Source organism: Rhinoraja longicauda, chromosome 3 (assembly GCF_053455715.1).
Source record: "Rhinoraja longicauda isolate Sanriku21f chromosome 3, sRhiLon1.1, whole genome shotgun sequence".
Lineage (NCBI taxonomy): Eukaryota > Metazoa > Chordata > Chondrichthyes > Rajiformes > Arhynchobatidae > Rhinoraja > Rhinoraja longicauda.
The window spans coordinates 91,380,616-91,393,934 of NC_135955.1; positions in this window are offsets into that span (position 1 = coordinate 91,380,616).

A 13,319-nucleotide genomic window follows, 5' to 3' on the forward strand; every position below is an offset into this window, starting at 1 on the left:
ACCTTTCAGGGTCAGTCTCTGCGACAGGCCATTTCTCCCCTTCAACACTGACCTCTGATCACTGGCAATCCAAACAAAGCACCAATCCTATCTTCCCCTCTACCTTTGAGCACAGACACGAGACCCCAGCCACCCCTTCCAACACCCCATCCATCACAATCACTTCCACACTTTCCCCACACTTTTTTGCAACATAAGAACAAATTAAAAAAAAAGAAACATAGAAATATAGGTGCAGGAGTAGGCCATTCGGCCCTTCGAGCCAGCACTGCCATTCAATATGATCACAGCTGATCATCTAAAATCAGTACCCCGTTCCTGCCTTCTCCCCATATCCCCTGATTCCGTTAGCCCTAAGAGCTGTATCTAACTCTCACTTGAAAACATCCAATGAATTGGCCTCCACTGCCTTCTGTGGCAGAGAATTCCACAGATTCACAACTCTCTGGGTGAAGAAGTATTTCCTCATCTCAATCCTAAATAGCCTCCCCCTCATTCGTAAACTGTGACCCCTGGTTCTGGACTCCCACATAATCGATAACATTTTTCCTGCATCTAGTCTGTCCAATCCTTTAAGAATTTTATATGTTTTTATAAGATCTCCTCTCATCCTTCTAAATTCCAGTGAATACAAACCCAGTCGACCCATTCTTTCCTCATATGTCAGTCCCGCCATCCTGGGGATTAACCTGGTGAACCTACGCTGCACTGCCTCAATAGCAAGAATGTCCTTCCTCAAATTAGGAGCCAAAACTGCACACAATACTCCAGGCGTGGTCTCACCAGGGCCCTGTACAACTGCAGTAGGACCTCCTTTCTCCTGAACCCAAATCCTCTCGCAATGAAGGCCATTAGCTTTCTTCTCTGCCTGCTGTACCGACATGCTTACTTTCAGTGAATGACATTTATCTCACATTTATCCACATTATACTGCATCTGCCATGCATCTGCCCACTCACACATCCGCAAACTTGGAGATAATAGACAATAGGTGCAGGAGGAGGCCATTCGGCCTTTCGAGCCAGCACTGCCATTCAATGTGATCATGGCTGATCATTCTCAATCAGTAGCCCGTTCCTGCCTTCTCCCCATACCCCCTGACTCCGCTATCTTTAAGAGCTCTATCCAGCTCTCTCTTGAAAGCATCCAGAGAATTGGCCTCCACTGCCTTCTGAGGCAGAGAATTCCACAGATTCACAACTCTCTGACTGAAAACGTTTTTCATCATCTCCGCTCTAAATGGCCTACCCCTTATTCTTAAACTGTGGCCCCTGGTTCTGGACTCCCCCAACATTGGGAACATGTTTCCTGCCTCTAATGTGTTCAATAAGATCCCCTCTCATCCTTCTAAATTCCAGTGTATACAAGCCTAGTCGCTCCAGTCTTTCAACATGCAACAGTCCCGCCATTCCAGGAATTAACCTAGTAAACCTACGCTGCACGCCCTCAACAGCAAGAATATCCTTCCTCAAATTTGTAGACCAAAACTGCACACAGTACTCCAGGTGCGGTCTCACTAGGGCCCAGGAGATAAAATTGGCGTGTCAAAAATGTAATGCTACGGTGGTTATGGGAGATTTCAACATGCAGGTAGACTGGGAAAATCAGGTTGGAAATGGACCCCAGGAAAGAGAGTTTGTAGAGTGCCTTCGAGATGGATTCTTAGAACAGCTTGTACTGGAGCCTACCAGGGAGAAGGCAATTCTGGATTTAGTGTTGTGTAATGATCCTGATCTGATAAGGGGACTAGAGGTAAAAGAGCCATTAGGAGGCAGTGATCACAACATGATAAGTTTTACTCTGCAAATGGAAAGGCAGAAGGGAAAATCGGAAGTGTCGGTATTGCAGTATAGCAAAGGGGATTACAGAGGCATGAGGCGGGAGCTGGCCAAAATTGATTGGAAGGAGGCCCTAGCAGGGAAGACCGTAGAACAGCAATGGCAGGTATTCCTGGGAATAATGCAGAGGTTGCAGGATCAATTTATTCCAAAGAGGTGGAAAGACTCTAAGGGGAGTAAGAGACACCTGTGGCTGACAAGGGAAGTCAGGGACAGCATAAAAATTAAGGAGAGGAAGTATAACATAGCAAAGAAGAGTGGGAAGACAGAGGATTGGGACTCTTTTAAAGAGCAACAAAAGTTAACTAAAAAGGCAATACGAGGAGAAAAGATGAGGTACGAGGGTAAACTAGCCAATAATATAAAGGAGGATAGCAAAAGTTTTTTTAGGTACGTGAAGAGGAAAAAAATAGTCAAGGCAAATGTGGGTCCCTTGAAGACAGAAGCAGGGGAATTTATTATGGGGAACAAAGAAATGGCAGACGAGTTAAACCGTTACTTTGGATCTGTCTTCACTGAGGAAGATACACACAATCTCCCAAATGTTCTAGGGGCTGGAGAACCTAGGGTGATGGAGGAACTGAAGGAAATCCACATTAGGCAGGAAATGGTTTTGGGTAGACTGATGGGACTGAAGGCTGATAAATCCCCAGGGCCTGATGGTCTGCATCCCAGAGTACTTAAGGAGGTGGCTCTAGAAATAGTGGAAGCATTGGAGATCATTTTTCAATGTTCTATAGATTCAGGATCAGTTCCTGTGGATTGGAGAATAGCAAATGTTATCCCACTTTTTAAGAAAGGAGGGAGAGAGAAAACGGGTAATTATAGACCAGTTAGTCTGACATCAGTGGTGGGGAAAATGCTGGAGTCAATTATAAAAGACGAAATTGCTGAGCATTTGGATAGCAGTAACGGGATCGTTCCGAGTCAGCATGGATTTACGAAGGGGAAATCATGCTTGACAAATCTACTGGAATTTTTTGAGGATGTAACTAGGAAAATTGACAAGGGAGAGTCAGTGGATGTGGTGTACCTCGACTTTCAGAAAGCCTTCGACAAGGTCCCACATAGGAGATTAGTGGGCAAAATTAGGGCACATGGTATTGGGGGTAGGGTACTGACATGGATAGAAAATTGGTTAACAGACAGAAAGCAAAGAGTGGGGATAAATGGGTCCCTTTCGGAATGGCAGGCAGTGACCAGTGGGGTACCGCAAGGTTCGGTGCTGGGACCCCAGCTATTTACGATATACATTAATGACTTAGACGAAGGGATTAAAAGTACCATTAGCAAATTTGCAGATGATACTAAGTTGGGGGGTAGTGTGAATTGTGAGGAAGATGCAATAAGGCTGCAGGGTGACCTGGACAGGTTGTGTGAGTGGGCGGATACATGGCAGATGCAGTTTAATGTAGATAAGTGTGAGGTTATTCACTTTGGAAGTAAGAATAGAAAGGCAGATTATTATCTGAATGGTGTCAAGTTAGGAGGAGGGGGGGTTCAACGAGATCTGGGTGTCCTAGTGCATCAGTCAATGAAAGGAAGCATGCAGGTTCAGCAGGCAGTGAAGAAAGCCAATGGAATGTTGGCCTTCGTAACAAGAGGAGTTGAGTATAGGAGCAAAGAGGTCCTTCTACAGTTGTACCGGGCCCTGGTGAGACCGCACCTGGAGTACTGTGTGCAGTTTTGGTCTCCAAATTTGAGGAAGGATATTCTTGCTATGGAGGGCGTGCAGCGTAGGTTCACTAGATTAATTCCCGGAATGGCGGGACTGTCGTATGTTGAAAGGCTGGAGCGATTGGGCTTGTATACACTGGAATTTAGAAGGATGAGGGGGGATCTTATTGAAACATATAAGATAATTAGGGGATTGGACACATTAGAGGCAGATAACATGTTCCCAATGTTGGGGGAGTCCAGAACAAGGGGCCACAGTTTGAGAATAAGGGGTAGGCCATTTAGAACGGAGATGAGGAAGAACTTTTTCAGTCAGAGGGTGGTGAAGGTGTGGAATTCTCTGCCTCAGAAGGCAGTGGAGGCCAGTTCGTTGGATGCTTTCAAGAGAGAGCTGGATAGAGCTCTTAAGGATAGCGGAGTGAGGGGGTATGGGGAGAAGGCAGGAACGGGGTACTGATTGATAGTGATCAGCCATGATCGCATTGAATGGCGGTGCTGGCTCGAAGGGCTGAATGGCCTACTCCTGCACCTATTGTCTATTGTCTATTGTCTATTGTATAACTGCAGAAGGACCTCTTTGCTCCTATACTCAACTCCTCTTGTCATAAAGGCCAACATGCCATTAGCTTTATATGAAAATAACTGCAGATCAAATCGATTTATTCACAAAATGCTGGAGTAACTCAGCAGGTCAGGCAGCATCTCGGGAGAGAAGGAATGGGTGACGTTTCGGGTCGAGACCCTTCTTCAGGAGTTACTCCAGCATTTTGTGAATAATGCCATTAGCTTTCTTCACTGCCTGCTGTAGCTGCATGCTAACTTTAAGTGACTGGTGAACAAGGACACCCATATCTCTTTGTACTTCCCCAATTCCTAACTTGACACCATTCAGATAATAATCTGCCTTCCTGTTCATTCCACCAAAGTGGATAACCTTACATTTATCCACATTAAACTGCATCTGCCATGCATCTGCCCACTCACACAGCCTGTCCAAGTCACCCTGCAACCTCATTGCATCCTCCTCACAGTTCACACTACCACCCAGCTTTGGGTCATCCGCAAATTTGCTAATGTTACTTTTAATCCCTTCATCTAAGTCATTAACGTATATTGTAAATATCTGCGGTCCCAGCACTGAGCCTTGCGGTACTCCACTAGTTACTGCCTGCCATTCTGAAAGGGACCCGTTAATCCCTACTCTTTGTTTCCTGTCTGCCAACCAATTTTCTATCCATGTCAGTACCCTATCCCCAATACCATGTGCTCCAATCTTGCCCATTAAAATCTCCTTGTGGAACCTTGTCAAAGGCTTTCTGAAAGTCCAGGTACACCACATCCACCGGCTCTCCCTTGTCCATTTTCCTAGTTACATCTTCAAAAAATACCAGAAGATTAGTCAAGCATGATTTCCCCTTCGTAAATCCACGCTGACTCGGAACGATCCTGTTACTGCTATCCAAAGGTTCCGCAATATCTTCTTTTATAATTGGCTCCAGCATCTTCCCCACCACTGATGTCAGGCTAACTGGTCTATAATTTTAGTTATCTTCATTATGTCACATTTAATTCCCTCAGCGTTGCTACCAATTTGGTCGGCCCGATCTATATGTAGATTAAAGTCACCCATGATAACTGCTGTACCTTCGCTACACGCATCCCTAATTTCCTGCTTGACGCTATCCCCAACCTCCCTACTGCTGTCTGGTGGTCTGTACACAACTCCAACAAGCGTTTACTGCCCTTGGCTATTTTGCAGTTCCACCCATACCGATTCTACAGTATCCAAGCTAATGTCTCTCCTCTTTAACCAGCAATGCCACCCCACCTCCTCTTCCTTTCTGTCTATCCTTCCTGGATATTGAATACCCCTGCTAATTGAGCCCTGGTCACCCTGGAGCCATGTCTCCGTAACCCCAACTATATCATATTCCTTAACTACAAACTTAACTACTAATTAAATTCATCCACCTTATTACGAATGCTTCCCACATTAAGGCACAAAGCTTTCAGGTTAGTTTTTCTCATCTCCCTTCTACCTTTTGCTTCTGTCCTCCTTTTCCAGCCCTCTGATTCCTTGCATTGGTTCCCATCCCCTGCCCTGGTAGTTTAAACGTGAGCTTTCCTGCACTCTCTTTCCCGTTAACTACACGTGTACTTGTTGACTCCAGCCCCCCACCATTTAGTTTAAACCCACATGTCACAGAGTGACACAGTGTGGAAACAGGCCCTTCGGCCCAACACGCCCACACCGGCCAACAATGTCCCAGTTACCCTAGTCCCACCTGCCTGCGCTTGGCCCATATCCCTCCAAACCTGTCCTATCCATGTACCTGTTCTTCCTCATCTCCGTTCTAAATGGCCTACCCATTATTCTTAAACTGTGGCCCCTGGTTCTGGACTCCCTCAACATTGGGAACATGTTTCCTGCCTCTAACGTGTCCAACCCCTTAATAATCTTATACGTTTCGATAAGATCTCCTCTCATCCTTCTAAATTCCAGTGTATACAAGCCTAGTCGCTCCAGTCTTTCAACATATGACTGTCCCACCATTCCGGGAATTAACCTAGTAAACCTACGCTGCACGCCCTTTAAAGATGCAAGCTGTGAAACCTCCCATCCCCAATGATGGCAGGTCGGTCACTGGACCTGTGGCCACACTCACACCCAGACCATGGTGCCTGCTGTCCCCGCTGAAGACCTGCCGCTGAAATATCAAAGTCCATCCCTGCAAACACTGCAGGTCAACAGAACCAAGTCAAACTCCTGGGGAACTGCTGAGTGCTGGTGGCTTCCATTCCCACAGCCCACTGGCCCAGCATACCGCCCATGCAACGCTCTTGTGTTAACTCTTGACAAAACAAACACGCACAGGAAATTAAATTCATGTGTTGGAAGGAACTGCTGATGCTGGTTTACACTGAAGATAGAAACAAAAAGCTGGAGTAACTCAGTGGGTCAGGCAGCATCTGTGGAGAACATGGATAGGTGACGTTTCACAGAGTGCTGGAGTAACTCAGCGGGTCAGGCAGCATCTCTGTAGAACATGGATAGGTGACGTTTCACTCCAGAGATGCTGCCTGACCCGCTGAGTTACTCCAGTACTCTGTGTTTTGCTCAAGATTCCAGCATCTGCAGTTCTTTGTGTGTCTGAAGCATCATACCGTTGCCCATTCTCATCTCGCTGCTACCATCAGGAAGAAGGAAACGCCTGAAAACCATGATCTCCAGGTTTAAGAACAGCTTCTTCCCAAAAACCTTCAGGCTCACGAACACTGAACAACACTAAGTGTAAGAAAATAACTGCAGATGCTGGTACAAATCGAAGGTATTTATTCACAAAATGCTGGAGAAAATCAGGTCAGGCAGCATCTCGGGAGAGAAGATATGGGTAACGTTTCGGGTCGAGACCCTTCTTCAGTCACCTATCAGAAACGTCACCCATTCCTTCTCTCCTGAGGTGCTGCCTGACCCGCTGAGTTACTCCAGCATTTTCTAAACAACACTAACCTCAGCAACTGTGACATTCTGTGGACTGTGTGTTTGGTTCATAACTTCTAGGAGCTGATTTAGGCCATTCGGCCCATCAAGTCTACTCTGCCATTCAATCATGGCTGATCGATCTCTCCCTCTCAACCTCATTCTCCTGCCTTCTCCCCATAACCTCTGACACCCGCACTAATCAACAATCTGTCTATCTCCGCTTTAAAAATATCCACTGACTTGGCCTCCACAGCCGTCTGTAGCAATGAATTCCACAGATTCACCACCCTCTGACTAAAGAAATTCCTCCTCATCTCCTTTCTACGGGTACATCGTTATATTCTGAGGTTGCGCGATGGGCTATCATGGTTTGATTACCGAGTATTTTTGTTGATTAGTTTGTTGTGTTATTGTATATTTATCTTGGTGTTATTTTGTTTACGGGCCGGGTGAGCTGCAGCTAGTGAGAAGGTCCTTGTTCCGTTGCCAGTAGATTTGACAATTCAACACTCGTGACTCTTCACTTTTGCAAACTTTCTACGATCCGACAAAATCAAGTCTGAGCTTGTTCCTCTTTGTGATCCTTGGCAGTGTACTGGAAACACATGAAAGGCACGGTAATCACCTCATGTGCTGGCTGGTGAGTGCAGCTACAGGAAGCGTGGAAGGGGGAGAGAGAGAGGGGGAGAGGTAGAGGGGGAGAGGGAGGGAGGGAGAGAGGGAGAGAGGGAGAGAGGGGGAGAGGGAGAGAGGGAGAGGGAGGGGGAGAGGGAGAGGGAGAGGGGGGAGGGAGAGAGGGAGAGGGAGAGAGAGAGAGAGAGAGGGTGAGAGAGAGAGAGAGAGAGAGAGAGAGAGAGAGAGAGAGAGAGAGAGAGAGAGAGAGAGAGAGAGAGAGAGAGAGAGAGAGAGAGAGAGAGAGAGAGAGAGAGAGAGAGAGAGAGAGAGAGAGAGAGAGAGAGAGAGAGAGAGAGAGAGAGAGAGAGAGAGAGAGAGAGAGAGAGAGAGAGACGGCCATCGATTCTTGCACTGGACTTTAAACCTGTGTCATAGAATCATAGTGATACAGTGTGGAAACAGGCCCTTCGGCCCAACTTGCCCACACCAGCCAACATGTCCCATCTACACCAGTCCCACCTGCCTGCATTTGGCCCAGATCCCTCCAAACCTGTCCTATCCATCTTGTTTCTTAAGATTCGATGTTTAATTGTCCATCTCTATGTCTAATTGTTTCTTAAATGTTGTGATAGAACCTGCCGCAACTACCTCTTCCAACAGCTGGTTCCATACACCCACCACCCTGTGTGAACAAGTTACCCACCCACCCACCCACCCACCCACCCATACACCCACCCATCACCCTGTGTGAACAAGTTACCCACCCACCCACCCACCCATACACCCACCCACCCATACACCCACCCACCCATACACCCACCCATACACCCACCCACCACCCTGTGTGAACAAGTTACCCACCCACCCACCCACCCATACACCCACCCATATACCCACCCACCCATACACCCACCCATACACCCACCCACCCATACACCCACCCATACACCCACCCACCCACCCATACACCCACCCATACACCCACCCACCCATACACCCACCCATACACCCACCCACCCACCCATACACCCACCCACCACCCTGTGTGAACAAGTTACCCACCCACCCACCCACACACCCACCCATACACCCACCCACCCACCCACCCACCCATACACCCACCCACCACCCTGTGTGAACAAGTTACCCATCAGTTACTTCCAACAGCTGGTTCCATACACCCACCCACCACCCTGTGTGAACAAGTTACCCATCAGATTCCTATTAAATCTTTTCCCCTTCACCTTAAACTTATGTCCTCTGGTGCTCGATTCACCTACTGTGGACAAGAGGAACCATGTTCCTCTCATGATGTTATACACCTCTATATCACCCCTCATCCTCCTGCGCTCCATGGAATAGAGTCCCAGCCTGCTCAACCTCTCCCTGCAGCTCACACCCTCTAGTCCTGGCAACATCCTCGTAAATCTTCTCTGTAGCCTTTCCAGCTTGACACTTTCCTATAACATGGTGCCCAGAACTGAACACTACACTCTAAATGCGGCCTCAGCAACGTCTTATACAAGTGTCCTTGTTGGTGGTGGTGAATGATTTCTGGCGTGGGATCACCAGTCCTGGTTGACCTGCGCTGACTTTGAGCAGCAGAGTGGGAGAAACAAGGACATAATGTGAAGCTCGAAGCTGCAGATTGAGGTACAGCGTCTTACAGCGTGGAAACAGGCCTCTCGACCCAACTCGCCCACACCGGCCAACATGTCCCAACTACACTAGTCCCACTTGCCTGTGTTTGCCCCAGATGCTGTTTAAACTGGAGATAAACTCAAAATGCTGGAGTAACTCAGCGGGTCAGGCAGCATCTTAGGAGAAAAAGGATGGGTGATGTTTCGGGTTGGGACACTTCTTCAGACCTGAAGAAGTGAATCAGTCTGAAGAAGGGTCCCAACCCCGAACGTCACCTATCCATGTTCTCCACAGATGCTGCCTGACCCGCTGAGTTACTCCAGTACTCTGTGTCTACCAGAGGACTTAGGGTTAAGGTGAGGGGGGAAAAGATTTAACTGGAACCCGAGAGGCAACGGTTTCACACAGAGGGTGGTGGGTGTATGTAGTGAGCTGCCGGAGGAGGTAGTTGAGGCAGATAATATAACAACATCTAAAAGACACTTGTCAGGTACATGGAGAGGAACGGTTTAGGGGGATATGGGCCAAATGTGGGTAGGTGGGACTAGTGTAGCTGGGGCGTCTCGGTCAGCACGAGTTGGGCCTAAGGGCCTGTTTCAGTGCTGTAGGACTCCCACCTTCCAGCCATGACCTCTTGTTTTTGATACCTCAACCATGGGAACTGATCTAACGATGAACCCTCTGTTGAATGCTGGCCGCAGAGGGTAGAGTTTGGATGAATGACAAAGAATAATAAAGTGAAGAGGGTGGTGGATCTGTGGAATCCATTGCCACGGCTGTGGAGGCCAAGTCAGTGGGTATTTTTAAACTGGAGATTGACAGATTCCTGATTAGTGCAGTTGTCAGGGGTTATGGGGAGAAGGCAGGAGAATGGGGTTGTGAGGGAGAGATAGATCAGCCATGATTGAATGGCGGAGTGGACTCAATGGGCTGGATGGCATAATTCTGCTCCAAGAAGTTATGAACTTATGAAGAGAGAAGGTAGAATCACTGACAGTTTAAAATAATGTACTTGCCTCTTACATTTGACATCTTCTGTTTAAAATTGATGAACACAGATTGGCGAGATCCGAGCTTCCTGGGCTGATATTTCAGCCAATAAATTAGGATGTTGAGATAACAGAAAGCTGGCTGAGATGAACAGAAGAGTTTATGTCATTATGTTACTGACTGTACATCTTGCAATCAAATGAGTGTTATTAGAGTGCGTTGCATTCCAGTTTGTCCCCACCCACCCCTCCCTCTGTGAGCCTGCAGCGTGGCCACTGGATTTGCCCCTGATCCAGTGCACTCCAGACTCTGACTACCCGCTGCAGAACAAACACTCACATCACTTTATTATTCTTCTAGGAATACTCCAACGGGACCCCACCACTGGCCATATCTTCCCATCCCCACCCCTTTCTGCGTTCCGCCGAGACCGCTCCCTTCATAACTCCCTGGTCCACTCGTCCCTTCCTACCCAAACCACCCCCTCCCCAGGCACTTTCCCCTGCAACCGCAGGAGATGCAACACCTGTCCCTTTACCTCCCCCCTCAACTCCATCCAAGGACCCAAGCAGTCTTTCCAGGTGAGGCAGAGGTTCACCTGCACCTCCTCCAACCTCAGCTATTGTATCCGCTGTTCTAGATGTCAACTTCTCTACATCTGCGAGACCAAACGCAGGCTCACCGATCGTTTCGGTCAACACCTTCGCTCGGTCCGCCTTAACCAACCTGATCTCCCGGTGGCTGAGCACTTCAACTCTCCCTCCCACTCCCAGTCTGACCTTTCTGTCATGGGCCTCCTCCAGTGCCATAGTGAGGCCCACCGCAAATTGGAGGAACAGCACCTCATATTTTGCTTGGGCAGCTTGCAGCCCAGTGGTATAAACATTGACTTCTCCAACTTTAGATAGTTCCTCTCTCCCTTTCTTCCCCCCCCACCCCTCCCAGTTCTCCCTCTATCTTCCTGTCTCCACCTATATCCTTCCTTTGTCCCGCCCCACCCTGACATCAGTCTGCAGAAGCATCTCGACCCGAAACGTCACCCATTCCTTCTCTCTAGAGATGCTGCCCAACCTGCTGAGTTACTCCAGCACTTTGTTCACTTTATTATTCTTTGTCATTCTTGTACAGTTTTGTGCACAGAGGGTGATGGGTGCCTGGGGAGGCAGATACAATAGTGGTATTTGAGAGTCTTTTGGGTAAGCACATGGACATGCAACGAATAGAGAGGTAGAGGTCACATGCAGGCAGATAAGATCAGGGACTAGACAAGGGTTCCGACCAGAAACGTCACCTATCCATGTTCTCCACAGATGCTGCCTGACCCGCTGAGTTACCCCAACATTTTGTGTCTGTCTTTGGTATAAACCAGCATCTGCAGTTCCTTCCTACATAGGCAGATAAGGGTTGGCCTTGGGGCCATGTTTAGTACACACATTGTGGGCCGAAGGGCCTGTTTCTGTGCTCTGGATCCTATGGATCCTGCAGGGAGAGGAGATACATTTTGCATCATGTATGGCATGGACTTTGTGGGCCGAAGGGCCTGTTCCTGTGCTGAATTGATCTACACCGATCAGCCAAAACGTTATGCCCTGATGAGCCAAAACATTCTGCCCACCTGCCTAATATGCTGTTGGCCCTCCGTGTGCAGCCCCATACGCAGCAGGGTGCGATGCACTGGGTATTGTGACACATTCCTCCCGTGACCACCATTAACATTTTCTGTGACTTGTGCCACAGTCGACCCTCTGTCGGTTCGGACCAGACAGGATAGCCTTCGTTGCCCTCGCGCATCGATGAGCCTTGGGCGCCCAACACCCTGCCTGTCGCCGGTTTGTGGTTTGTCCCTCCTCGGACCACTGTCGGTCGGTACTCACCACTGCTGACCGGGAGCACCCTACAAGCATTGCCGTTTCACAGATGCTCTGACCCAGTCGTCTGGCCAGAACAATTTGGCCCTTGTCAAAGTCGCTCAGGTCTTTACACCTGCCCATTTCTCCTGCATCCAACACATCAACTTCAAGAACTGACTGTTCACTTGCTGCCTAATATATTCCACCCCTTGACAGGTGCCATTGTAACAAGATAATCAATGTTATTCACTTCGCCTGTCAGTGGTCATAATGTTTTGGCTATGTCCTATGTGATGCTAGTCAGCACTGCTTACAGGACTGTGGTTTAATTGGCTTGGTGTTTCTAAACATGTTTCTTATTTAACTAACCACTGACATACAGAGGATGTGTTTGCATTTTAACATGCAGAGTAAATGTGGGTCAGTGGATGGGAAGGTTTGTGGCTGAGCAAGGATAAGGACGACTGATGTGCAGAGGAAATGATCAGATTGGTAGAATAACAAAAGGCAAAGTTAAATGTATGACTCACAGAATCTGGATGTTTCACTGTAAACTCACGCTATGTTTCCCCATCAATAAAAATAGGATGTAAAACAAATATCCCTTGCCATGAAGCAATGGTGAATCATTGCTTTAAACAATTTAAACATTTTGAATGTGCCCTGCTTTGGTCTAGACAAGATAAAAATGCAAACAAGGACACAAAGTACAAAGTGCTGAAGGTCAAGTCTCTGGGGTTGCAGGGTGAGCCAGCCGACTGGATAGAGAATGGGCTTCATGGAAGAGGATCATCAGATCATCAGTGATAGGAGCAGAATTAGGCCATTCAGCCTATCAAGTCTACTCTGCCATTCAATCATGGCTGATCTATCTCCCTCCTAACCCCATTCTCCTGCCTTCTCCCCATAACCCCTGATACCCATACTGATCAAGAATCTATCAATCTCTACCTTAGATATATCCACTGACTTGACCTCCACAGCCTTCTGCGGCAAAGAATCCCACAGATTCACCGCCCTCTGATTAAAGAAAGCAGAAGGTTATTTTGCGAGCTGGGCCTGAGGTCTCGTGGTGTGTCCTGGTTAACTCCTAAAATGCAACAACTCACACCAGTCTGCATTAAGCTCCATGAACCATTCATCAGCTCACTTGCCCCACTGATCGAGATCCTGCGGTGATCAAAGATTTTTGTTCACCATCTGTGTTATTTAACACCCACTTTA